This window comes from Martes martes (genome assembly GCF_963455335.1).
Source record: "Martes martes genome assembly, chromosome: 3".
Lineage (NCBI taxonomy): Eukaryota > Metazoa > Chordata > Mammalia > Carnivora > Mustelidae > Martes > Martes martes.
In genome coordinates, this window is record NC_137890.1 from 141,831,612 (window position 1) to 141,844,402 (window position 12,791).

General features: G+C 34.0%; 1 protein-coding gene across 3 annotated transcripts in view; it reads left to right on the forward strand.

Moving 5' to 3' along the window:
• The window catches only part of ACVR1C (activin A receptor type 1C), a gene marked incomplete at both ends in the record, with an annotated part of 71,955 nt that overhangs the window by 4,376 nt on the left and 54,788 nt on the right, over window positions 1–12,791 (forward strand). The window lies entirely within an intron of this gene.

Here is a 12,791-nt window from a genome sequence, read left to right on the forward strand (position 1 = left end):
AACAAACTTAAACGGATATGTTCACATGTATATAAAGGGTTTATTTTAATAAAATGAGAGAGTTAATTTCTAAATATAAATGGAAAACAGAACTAAACGGGGAAAAAGAGGGAAAATTCTAAGCACCAAGAGCATCCTCTATATTGTTCCTTATCACATATCTGTGAGGCCACCTCTGGGTTTTTCATTGTTTTGGCTGTCTCTGTTTTAAATTTTCGTAGCCAATTCTCAGATCTCAAGTTTTATCCTTAGATTGTTTACGAAACTGGGATAATAAAGGGATATATTTGTAAGTGATACAGATTTTCCCCTTTTCCTAGGAGAAATAGGAATACCCACTACCATCCTGTCGCAACTGTGCCTCTCCAGTCTAAGAGGGGTCATTCAGGGTGATATCCAGAAAAGAGAGGCAAAATAAAGCAAAGTAACTGTTTTTTTGGGTAGCTGGTACTTTGTCCCCTAATTGCATGGCAGAACTCAAACCTACTCCTCTTTTCAAACTTTGTAACAGTTAAATAGCCTAAGGATAAAGGGGAGGAGGCTGTGGTACCTCAGAATCCTGGATCCTGACACTGATCGAAAGGCTGTGTGATGCCTGCCAATGAAGCAGGATGGCGGAGTGGGGACCTCTTCCATTACCTCATTAGTCCCCAGCCTTCACGGTAGCTGACAAGTTTCAGGCGATAATGTCAGGGGCTACTGCTCAGGCAGGAGAGAGATGGCTGGTTCTCTTCTACCAGGAAGCAGGTCCTGCCCTCCCCACATTTGTTACCTCTGTAGAAAACGGGACTGTGGTCATGAACCTGGTGCCTTTCACATTCTTTGGAAGCCGCATCCCTAAAGCACATGGGCCTCTTGGTTCCCTGGAATGGGGACAGTAAAACCACTACTCCTTACATTTAGGAATCCAGTAAAAAGTAAAAGGGAGGGAGGAGGTGAGTAGGAGTGTGAAGCAGGCATGAGGAGACTTCATTTCCATAGAAGCCAGCACTCCTAATTGGGAGGGGTTGCTCTTTGCTTTACCACATGGCTCTTGCATTCACTTGCTCTGATTGGCCAACGAGAATCATAAGGTTCTACTCTGTCCTCATTTTTTTGCTTTTTGTCCTCCAGAGTAATTTCCCTTTTCTGTTGTTCTCTGCTGTGTTTTAGAGTATGTGAATATACTTATGTTTCTTTGGAACTGTTTTAAATTAATCCCCTCAAGAATTCATGGGTGAATCATTCAGTATGACTCAAGAGCTTGGCTTATTATTTTTTTAAACAATTTAAATTTGCCAGTGACTTAAGGATCCCAAATTAGATCTATCTACTTTTTCATTAAACTTTTCACACCAAGAAAATGATTAGGATACTTTAGTTTTGGAAGCGAGACACGTATATTTTCTTCTAATTTGTTTTATCATCCTTATCTCATGATAAGGTACAATGATTGAGAAAAGCACCATACCTCTGTATGTGGATTGAGTTCTTTTTAAATATTTTGTTTAACGCCATGATTGACTTGGTCAAAAACAAAATGAGAAATAAATCTAACCCATTATGGTCCAAACAATGAGTATTTTAATGCAAAATGTTTAGTTTCAAAAATGCATGCTTATCCAAGAGATGTTAACTCAGAGGGTGGTAATCCAGATTAACACAGCTTTAAGGAACCAGATTGTTTTAAAACAGAGCCAAAATATATTGAAGAGTATTAATGCATCACATCTCATAATTTTATCTGATGACATTTTTCTGGACTGCTCCCCTAAAAGTGTGTTTATTTCTTTTCTCCATCCCCATTATTGCTCTTCAAGAGTATAAAAATCTGCTCTGTGAATATTTGCCTGCTCTAATAATCAAAGTGAGACTTTGTTCTCACTCAAATTCCACCTATTACCTGTAGTGTATATTTCTAGGAAATAGATAATACATTGTAAATTTGAAACACTAAATAAAGAATAAATATATGATTAGCAGAATGTTTCTTTCTTTCTTTTCTTTTTTTTTTTTTAAGATTATTTATTTATTTATTTATTTGAGTGAGAGAGACACAGGGAGAGAGGGAATACAAGCAGGGGGAGTGGGAGAGGGAGAAGCAGGCTTCCGCTAAGCAGGAAGCCAGATGCGGGGCTGGATCCCAAGACCCTGGGATCATAACCTGAGCTGAAGGCAGACACTTAGACTGAGCCACCCAGGCGCCCCTAGTAGAACATTTCTTACAGGATAATAAATGTGTAATTAAATGAACCTCTCTTTATTTTTTAATTTTTTCCCTACAGCTGTTCTCTAGCTGTATATTAACTATATTAAAAGGTATTACTTTTTAATATAGTTAACATACAGCTAGAGAGGGGGAAATTGATTTCATTAAGACAAATGGACTTTAAAGAATGAGATTTATTGTGTCAAATCAAGGTGAAGATGCTCTTTTAGAATTGCTTTTACTGAACTCTGCTTTAGATATCATCATTATCATAAAGTTTTTCCTAAATTCCTTTATTATGCTTTTAATATCTATAGGGTTTATAGTGCTGTCTCCTCTTATATTTCTGACATTGGGAATTTGAATTTTCTTTCTTTTTTCCTTGATTGGTGGGAGTTTATCAATTTTATTGAATTCTTTCAAACAAATAACTTTGGCTTTATTGATTTTCAGTTTTTTTTTTCTTTAGTTGTTTTCTACTCTTAACTTCATATTTCCTTCCTCTACTGACTTTGAGTTTAATTTATTCTTTTTTATTCTAGCTTCTTAAGTTGGTACTTTAGATCAATAGCAGGCAAACTTCTTAAAGGATCAGATAATACATATTTTAGGCTTGTGGGCCAAACAGGCTGTGTTACAATTACTTGATTCAGCCATTTTCATGTAAAATCAACCATAGATAATGCATAAACAAATAGGTGTTGCTTTATTTACAAATGGGACAGCCAATGGGCCATAGTTTGATGACCTTTTCTTAAATCGTTCATTTAAGACCTTTCTTCTTTTCTAATATAGGCATTTAAAGTTTCACCTTTCCTCCTTGGCAACTGTTTCAGCTCATCCATAAATTGTGCTATGTTGTATTTTAGCTTTCAGTGAGTTCAGGATATTTTTTAGTTTTCTTTATGATCCTCTGGGACTTGTGAGTTTCTTAGATGTCTTTTGTTTAATTTCCAAATACTTTGGGAATTTTCAGGTTGTTTTTTGTTATTGACTTCTGATTTAAATACACTGGGAGTGAAAGAACATAATCTGTATAATTTTAATGTTTCTGAATTTATTGATTTGTTTTAGAGCCTAACATGTGTCTGACCTGGTAAATGTATTACGTGTTCTTTAAAATAACGTATATTCTGCTGTTGTTAGGTGGAGTGTTCTATAGATGCTATTTGGTCAAGTTGTTTCTCAGTGTTATTCAAGACTTCTATATCTTTATTGATTTTCTACCTGCTTGTTTTTCAATTACCAAAAGAGGATTATTGATATCTCCCACATACATGTTAATTTGTCTGCTCCTCTTTTTAGTTTTTCTGATTTTTGCTTTATGTGTTTGAAAATTTTGTTAGTAGGTACGTATACCTTAAAATTGTTATGTTCTCTTAATGCATGTTTATCGTTAGGAAATCTCCTACTTTACCCCTGGTGTAATTTATTCTTATGCCATGTCTCTCTTTATCACTTGTAATCTTTGCTTTAAAGTTTACTCTGTTAATATTAATATAGCCATCCCAGCTTTTTCATGGTTAATATTTTTGTATCTCTTTTTATATAGCTACTCCTGCTTTCTTTTGCTGATTGCCTGCATATCATAGATTTCTCTTATTCTAAACTTTTATTGTGTCTATGTATGTATACATATATATATATACTTATGTGTGTGTGTACACACCCACACACACACACACACACAAACACACAAAAATATATATTTAAATTGGGCTTCTAGTGGAGAGCATATGGAAAGGTCTTGCTTTTTTATTCAGGCTTACATACCTGTCTTTTAACTGGAGAATTTAGACCATACACATTTAATGTATTTATCAATATGGTTGTGTTTAAATCTGTCACCTTATTGTTTTTATGTCTCTCCCTTTATTTCTTTCTATTTTTTGCCTTTGTTTGGTTTAATTGACAAAATGTTACTATTCTATATTATTTCCACTGTTGGTTTATAAGCTACATCTCTTTGTCTTATTTTTAGTGATTGTTCCAAGTTTTATAATATCCATCTTTAAATTATCATAGGTTAATCTAGGAACCTTATTATCATATTCTTTCATTTTTTTCTTTCCCTTGTGTAATTAATCTCACATGTTTTACTTCTAAATATTTTATAGACCTTGAAAAAAATAGTTCTTATTTTGGCTTAAATACTTAGTTACCTTTATATGAATTAAAGAATGAATGTAGGATTTTGCATTTACCCACCTATTTTTCTGTTTCTATTCTATTCTATTCTATTCTATTCTATTCCTGTTCATTGCTCTCCATTATTCTGTGTAGATGGGAATTTACATCTGGTGTCTTTTTCCTTTAACTTGAAGAACATTTCTTCTGACAATGAATACTAATGCATTTTTATTTTCTGGAAAAGATTTATTTCCTTTTCCTTTTCCTCAACATTTAGTTAAATTTCTCATCAATTGACTATCTCACACCAGTCAGAATGGCTAAAATTAACTCAAGAAACAGTAGATGTTGGCAAGGATGTGGAGAAAGGGGAACCATCTTACACTGCTGGTGAGAATGAAAACTGGTACAGTCACTCTGGAAAACAGTATGGAGTTTCCTCAAAGGGTAAAAATAGAACTATCCTATGAGCCAGCAATTGCACTACTAGGTATTTATCCAAAGGATACAAACATAGTGATTTGAAAGGGCAACCACACACCAATGTTTATAGCAGCAATGTCCACAATAGCCAAACAATGGAAAGAGCCCAGATGTCTATATCAACAGCTGTCTATATCAACAGATGAATGTATAAAGAAGGTGTGGTATATATTAACAATGGAATATCACTCAGCCATCAAAAATAATGAAATCTTGCCTTTGTAATGATGTGGTTGGAACTAGAGGGTATTATGCTAAGCAAACCACATCAGTCAGAGAAAGACAAATACCATATGATTTCACTCATATGTGGAATTTAAGAAACAAATCAGATGAACATAGGGAAAGAGAAGAAAAAATAAAATAAGATGAAAATAGAGAGGAAGGCAAACCATAAGAGACTCTGAACTATAGGAAACAAACAGGGTTGCTGGAGGGGAGGTGGTTGGGGGACTGGGGTAACTGAGTAATGGGCTAAGGAGTGTACTTGATGTAGTGAGTCCTGGGTATTATATGCAACTGATGAATCACTAAATCCCATCCCTGAAACTAATAATAGTAATGAAAAAGAAACTTTTTATTAACTAGAATTGAAAGAAATTTAGTTCACCGATCCATATATCTGTCAACTAGATCATACCATTATGCTTGCTTTATCACATATATATCTGTTTATCTATTCCTTTATTCATCAAATACATATTATTTTTATGTATTTCTAAATAAGTTACAAATATCATTACACTACCCTCTAAATACTTCATTATGTGTTTATACAAGTACAATATTTGCTAGCATTTTTCTCTTTTCATGAAACATTTACATATATTACATATAATAACATTCACAAAGCTTATGTGTGCATTCATGGTGTTTTGAGAATTTCATTCCCTTAAACTTTTCAAGATGTTAATAATAAACACCATCACAATAAGTTTCCTCCTGTTTCCACCCAGTCTTTCCTGAGTTTGTATTTTATCCAGCATAGATTAGTTTTAACTGTTGAGTGGATTGCTTTGTAAATGCCAATTAGGTAAAGTTTGATGATAATATTGTTCACATCATCTATATTTTTACTGAGAGGAGTATTGAAAATCTCCAACTATACTTGTGGATTTAGCTTTCTCTCCCTTTAGTTCTGTCAGTTTTTATTTCATATATTTTGAAACTCTCTTATTAGGTACACACACATTTACAGTTGTCATGTCTTCCTGATGTAATGACCAATTATTATTAAATATCCCACTTCATCTCACTAATACTTTTGTCTTCATATCTGCTCTGTGCAAAATTATATATAATATGCCAACATTTTTATGCTTCATATTTGCATGTTTATTTTTCCCCATACTTTTACTTACACCCCATCTGTGTCTTTATCTTGGATGTGCAACTTTTGTACATGGCATATAGTTGGTTCTTGATTTTTATCCTTTAACTATATTACAATATCTGCCTTTAATTCAAGTGGTTAGATCATTAACATTTAGTATAATTATTGGTATGGATTCATGCCTACCCTGTTGCTATTTGTCTCTCTTTTTATTATTTCTGTGTCTCCTTTTTTTGCCTTTTTTGGGGGGCTAGTCACTTTTTTTGAGTATTCCATTTCATTTCCTTTATTGATTTCTTAACACTCTCTTTTAATTAATTATTTATTTATTTTTTAAAGATTTTGTTTATTTATTTGACAGATAGAGATCACAAGAAGACAGAGAGGCAGGAGGGAGCAGGCTCCCTGCTGAGCAGAGAGCCCGATGCGGGGCTCAATCCCAGGACCCTGGGATCATGATCCGAGCCGAAGGCAGAGGCTTTAACCCACTGAGCCACCCAGGCGCCCCTCTTTTAATTATTTTTTTTAGTATTTTTTCTAAGCTAACATGTATTTTTTCTTAATTTAATGTTCCTTTTGAGTCAATATTGTACTATATCATACATCACTCTTTACACTTAATGCTTCATTTTGCCAACTTCACTTCCCTTTTTATCCCATGACACCTCCTTTACACCTTCAGTGTAAAGACCTTTATAACTCTATGATTACATTTAACAGTTTTGTAATTATATTGACATCAACCAAACATAATGAGACATTCAAATAATCAAGGAAATACCTTGCTCGTAAGAGACAGGGTACTCATGATTTAGGTATGATGCAGATATTGGAACTATCATATAGGAATTTAAAATAATTGTGATTAAAAACTGTAGTAGAAAAGGTGGAAAATACACATGAACATATGTGGCATTTTAGCAGAGCGGAAATATTAGAAAATGTCAAATGGAAATGCTAAATATGAAAGCATGAGATGAAGAATACTCTTGATATGCTCATCAGTAGACTCAGCACAGCCAAAGAAAGAAATCATGTACTTGAAGATAGACAAACAGAAATTACCTTGTAATTATGTAATTATGGTATTACAAGATGATTACACTAAAATGGAAGATGTCAGGAGATAAAAAGAAAAAGAGTGAAAAGGCCCAAAACAGAGCATCCAAGAGGTGTGAGAAAATATAAAGTGGTATAACATATGTGTAAATGGAATTCTATATAGAAAAGGGACAGAATGGGATAGAAGAGGTGCTTTTTAAAAGATTTTTATTTATTTATTTAACAGAGACAGAGACACAGCAAGAGGGGGAACACATGCAGGGGGAGCGGGAGAGGGAGAAGTGGGCTTCCTGTAGAGCAAGGAGCCTGATGCAAGGCTCAATTCCAGGACCCTGGGATCATGACCTGAGCTGAAGGCAGATGCTTAATGACTGAGCCACCCAGGCGCCCCCAGGAGAAATCATTTTCCAAATACAATGAAAGACATCAAATTACCAATCATAGAGACTCAGAGAATCCCAAGCAGGATAAATATCTCTTTTCCCAAACCCCACACTGTTAGACACATCATATATGAACTGATAAAATTCAGAAGTAAACGAGTAAATCTTGAAGGCAGTCCAAATAAAATAGACCTATTACAGAGGAATAAAGTTAAGAATTACAGCAGACTTCTTATCAGAAACTGTGCAAACAAGAAAACAGTAAGGTGACCACTTTAAAGAGCAGAAGTGGAGGGGCGCCTGGGTAGCTCAGTGGGTTAAAGCCGCTGCCTTCGGCTCAGGTCATGATCCCAGTGTCCTGGGATCGAGCTCCGCATTGGGCGCTCTGCTCAGCAGGGAGCCTGCTTCCTCCCTTCTCTCTCTGCCTGCCTCTCTGCCTACTTGTGATCTGTCTGTCAAATAAATAAATAAAATCTTTAAAAAAAAAATAAATAAAAAAAGAAAGAGCAGAAGTGGAAAACAACCAAGTGTTCCATACCACATGAAATTATCTTTTATTTTTTATAAAGATTTTATTTATTTATTTATTGAGAGAGAGTGCATAAGTGGGGGAGAGGCAGAGGGAGAGGGAGAAGCAGACTCCCTGCTTAGCAGGGAGTCAGATGTGGGGCTCAATCTCCAGACCCTGAGATCATAACCTAAGGTAAAGGCAGACATTTAACTTATTGAGCCACCCAAGCACCCCTGAAGTTATCTTAAAATAAAGGGGGAAATGACATTTTCAATACATAAAAACTGAGAATTCATTACTTCTTGACCTGTACAGCAAAAAATATTAAAGGAATGTTTTCAGACAGAAAGTGTACAGTATCATAGACTTGAATACACACAGAGAAATAAATATCTCTGGAAATGGCTAAAATGAAGATAAATATAAAATATATTTTCCTTAATTTTAATCACCCTGAAATATCATTGACTTTCTTTCTTTCTTTTTTCTTTTTTTTAAGATTTTATTTATTTATTTGACAGACAGAGATCACAAGTAGGCAGAGAGGCAAGCAGAGAGGGATGGAGAAGCAGGCTCCCCGCTGAGCAGAGAGCCCGATGTGGGGCTTGATCCCAGAACCCTGGGATCATGACCTGAGCCGAAGGCAGTGGCCTTAACCCACTGAGCCACCCAGGTGCCCTATCTTCGACTTTCTTAAGCAAAAATACTAACAGTGCTCTTTGAATGTATAGCATAGATATAGATAAAATATATGACAGCCTTAGCACAAAGGATAGGAAGGAGGAATTGAGAATATACAATTGTTTAGTTTTTTATATTTTATGTGAAGGATTATAGTATTACTTGAAGTTATATTATGATTAAAGATGTATAATGTACAACCAAGAACAACCCTTGAACGATTAAGTTATAAATGCATAAATAAGAATATAATAAAATACATGAAATGAAATAAAAATTTTGAATCCAAAAACATGATAAAATAACAAAGGTGTGGGGCACCTGGGTGGCTCAGTTGTTAAATGTCTGCCTTTGGCTAGGGTCATGATCCCAGAGTCCTGGGATCGAGCCCCACATCGGGCTCCCTGCTCAGCGGGGAGCCTGCTTCTCCCTCTCCCACTTCCCCTGCTTGTGTTCCCTCTCTCGCTGTATCTCTCTCTGTCAAATAAATAAATAAAATCTTTAAAAACAAATAGCAAACAAATACCAAACAGAAGTGAAACAAATAGAAAGGAACCAGTAAAATGGCAGATTTTAATTCAGCCATATCAATAATTACATTAAATGTGAGTCATTTAAATATACTAATTTAAAAACTGAGATTATAGCTCTAACTATATGCTGGCTCTAAGAAACACACTTGCAATATAAGAGAGGCACTTTAACTATAAAGGCACAAATAGACTAAAACTAAAGTTAAGAGAAAAAGTTATTGATCATAAGAAACCTGGAGTGACTAGATTAATAACAGACAAAGTAGACTTCAGAAAATAGAATGTTGCAGAGGATATTCCATAATGATAAAGGGCTCACTTCACCAAGAAGATCTGATAATCTTAAATGTTCAGGTACTTAATCATAGAGCTTCAAATGCATGAAACAGCGATTGATAGAACTGGAAGGACAAACAGACAAGTGTATATTATATTTTGAGTCTTCGACACTGCTCTTCCATAACTGATAGAATAAGTGGGCCAAAAATTAGTAAGGATATATAAGATATGAGAAACACTTTAAATCAACTTGACTTAATTGACATTTATGTAACATTCCAACTACAATAGGATATACATTATTTTAAAGGACATGTAGTATGTTAAGATAAACCATAATGTAGGTCATAGAACAAACCCAATACATATAAAAAAATTTAAAGTAAACAGTGTATTTTCTCTGAACATATTGGAAATAAACTAGAAATCAACAGGAGCTTATCTGGAAAATTACCAGATATTTCAAAATTAAGCAACAAATGTCTAAATACTCATGGATTAAAGTAGAAGTATATATTGCTTTTAATGAAAGGAAAATGAAACTACAACATAACAAAAATTGTGGAATACATCGAAAGCAGTAATTAGAATGAAATTTATAGGAATAGCAAATGAACTCAAAGCAAATATATGGAGTTTAATAATAAAGTTAAGAAGAGAAATCAGTGAAGTTGAAAATAGGAAAACATTAAGGAATACCAAGATATTTTTTTAAGATCAATAAAATTGACTCACCTTTAACTAGATTTACCAAGGAAAAGAGGAACAACCTGAAATACCAATGTCAACAGTCAAAGAGGGGATGTCATTGCACATACTACATATACAAAAATTAAAAATTAGGAAACCTTTCAAAACATCTTTATGCCCACAGTGAGAAAACTTAGGAAATGAACAAATTCCTTGAAAAGTGTAAACCACCAAAGGCCCCTTAAGAAGTAATAAATAACATGGAAAATTTCTGTTAAAGAAGAATCCAATCCCAGATGGCTTTACTGGTGAATTCTGTCAAAAAATTTAGTTGTGGGGCGCCTGGGTGGCTCAGTGGGTTAAACCTCTGCCTTCAGCTCAGGTCATGATTCCAGGGTCCTGGGATTGAGCCCCGCATCGGGCTCTCTGCTCAGCAGGGAGCCTGCTTTCTCCCCCTCTCTCCCTGCCTGCCTCTCTGCCTACTTGTGATCGCTCTCCTCTCTGTTAAATAAATAAATAAATAAAATCTTAAAAAAAAAAAATTTAGTTGTACCTGGCTGGTACAACTAGTAGAGCAGGTGTCTCCTAATCTCAGGGTCATAAATTCAAGTTCCACATTGGCATATAGATTACTTTAAAAAAATTAGGAAGAAATAATATTTAGTCTACACAAACTCTTTCAGAATATGGAACTGGAGGGGATACTTACCATCTCATTTTATAAGATCAGCATTATCCTGAGACCAAAACTAGAAAAAGACATCTTAGTGAAAGAAAACTACGGACTAATATTTTCATGAAGATGCAAAAATCTTTAATAAAATACTATCAAATCAAATCTAAGAGTATAAACAGGATATTACAGGATTATACATCGTGATCAAGTGGAGTTTATTTTGGGGAATGCAGGACTGGCTCAACATTCAAAAATCTAATATTCCAATTTACCATTTCAGCAGACTAAAGAAGAAAAAAAAAATGATAGTATCAATAGATGCATAAAAACCAGATGTCAGTACTCAATATCTTTGATAAAAATTCACTAAACTAAGAATGGAAGTGAACTTTTTTAACATGATAAAGAGCTTCTTCAGAAAACTTACAGCTAATACTATACTTACCTATGAAAGAGTGGGTGTTTCTTGCTACAGGTGAAAACAAGGCAAAGATGTCTGTTCTTACCAATTGTTATCAGTGCTACATTGAAAGTCCTAGCCAATGCATTAAGATAAGAGAAATGTATAAAAGGCATATGGATTGGATAAGAATAATTAAAGTTTTCTCTATTCACAGATTATTTGGTTTTATATAGAGAAACTGCCAAAGAATCTCCAAAAAAGGAATTAGAACTGAAATTCTAGTTCAAATTCAAGGTTGCAAGATACACATTAATACACAAAATCAATTGTAGTTTTATATATACTAGCAACAAAAAAATAGAAATTAGGAAAAAAGGGAGCCATTTACAATAACACCTAAAAACCCATGAAATATGAAGGTGAAAAATCTAATAGGATGTATGGAAGGTCTGTATTGAAAGGAAGGATGTATTGAAAGCTCTAAAACACATTTGAAAGAGTTTAGACAAGACCTGAATAAATGGAACAGTATACTATATTCACAGTATCAAAGTCACAGTGTTGTTAATATGGCAGTTATCCCCCAATTTAATTTATAGAGTTACTGTGATACCAATGAATGTTCCAGTTAAAATTCCAGCAGGGATTTTTGCAGAATTCACCAAGCTGTTTTTCAGATTTATGTGGAAAGGTAAAGGAACTAGAATAACCAAATCGATTTTGAAAAAAAAAGATCAAAGTTGTCATATTTACAGTAACTTAAATTTGAAGTCTTATAAATCTACAGTAATTAAGATTGTGTTATTGGTAAAAGGAGATGCATGTTAATTAATGGAATAGAATAGAGATAGCAGAAATAGAGCTGTACATATATTGCCAATTTTTTTTTTTTTTTTAACTAAGGTACAAAGACAATGCTATGGTGAAAGGATAGTCTTTTCGACAAATGGTGATGCAGTGATTAGACATTAATACTCAAAAAAAAGAAAGAAAAGTACCTCAAAACATGCTTTGCCTGTGTGCAAGTATTAAAATAAATCATAGACCTAGATCATAGACCTGAAAATAAAATCTAAAACTATAAAAAAACTTCTAAAAGAAAACATAGAAGAAAATCTTTTGGTCTTGGATTGAGCAATATTTCTTAAATGTGACCACCAAAAACACAATCCATAAAGGAAAATATTGATAAATTGGATTTCATAAAAATTGAAAACTTAACATTTTTTTGAAAGATGCTGTTAAGAGAATTGAAAAGACAAGCCACAGCCTGGAAGGTAGTGTTTGCATGACACATATTTAATAAAGCACTTGAATCAGAGTATGTAAAGAATTCTCGAAACTCAATAATAAGAAAACAACCCAATAAGAAGTGGGCAAAAGAGTTGAATAGGTAAAAAGAACATATATGAATGGAAGTAAACACACCAAAACTGCCC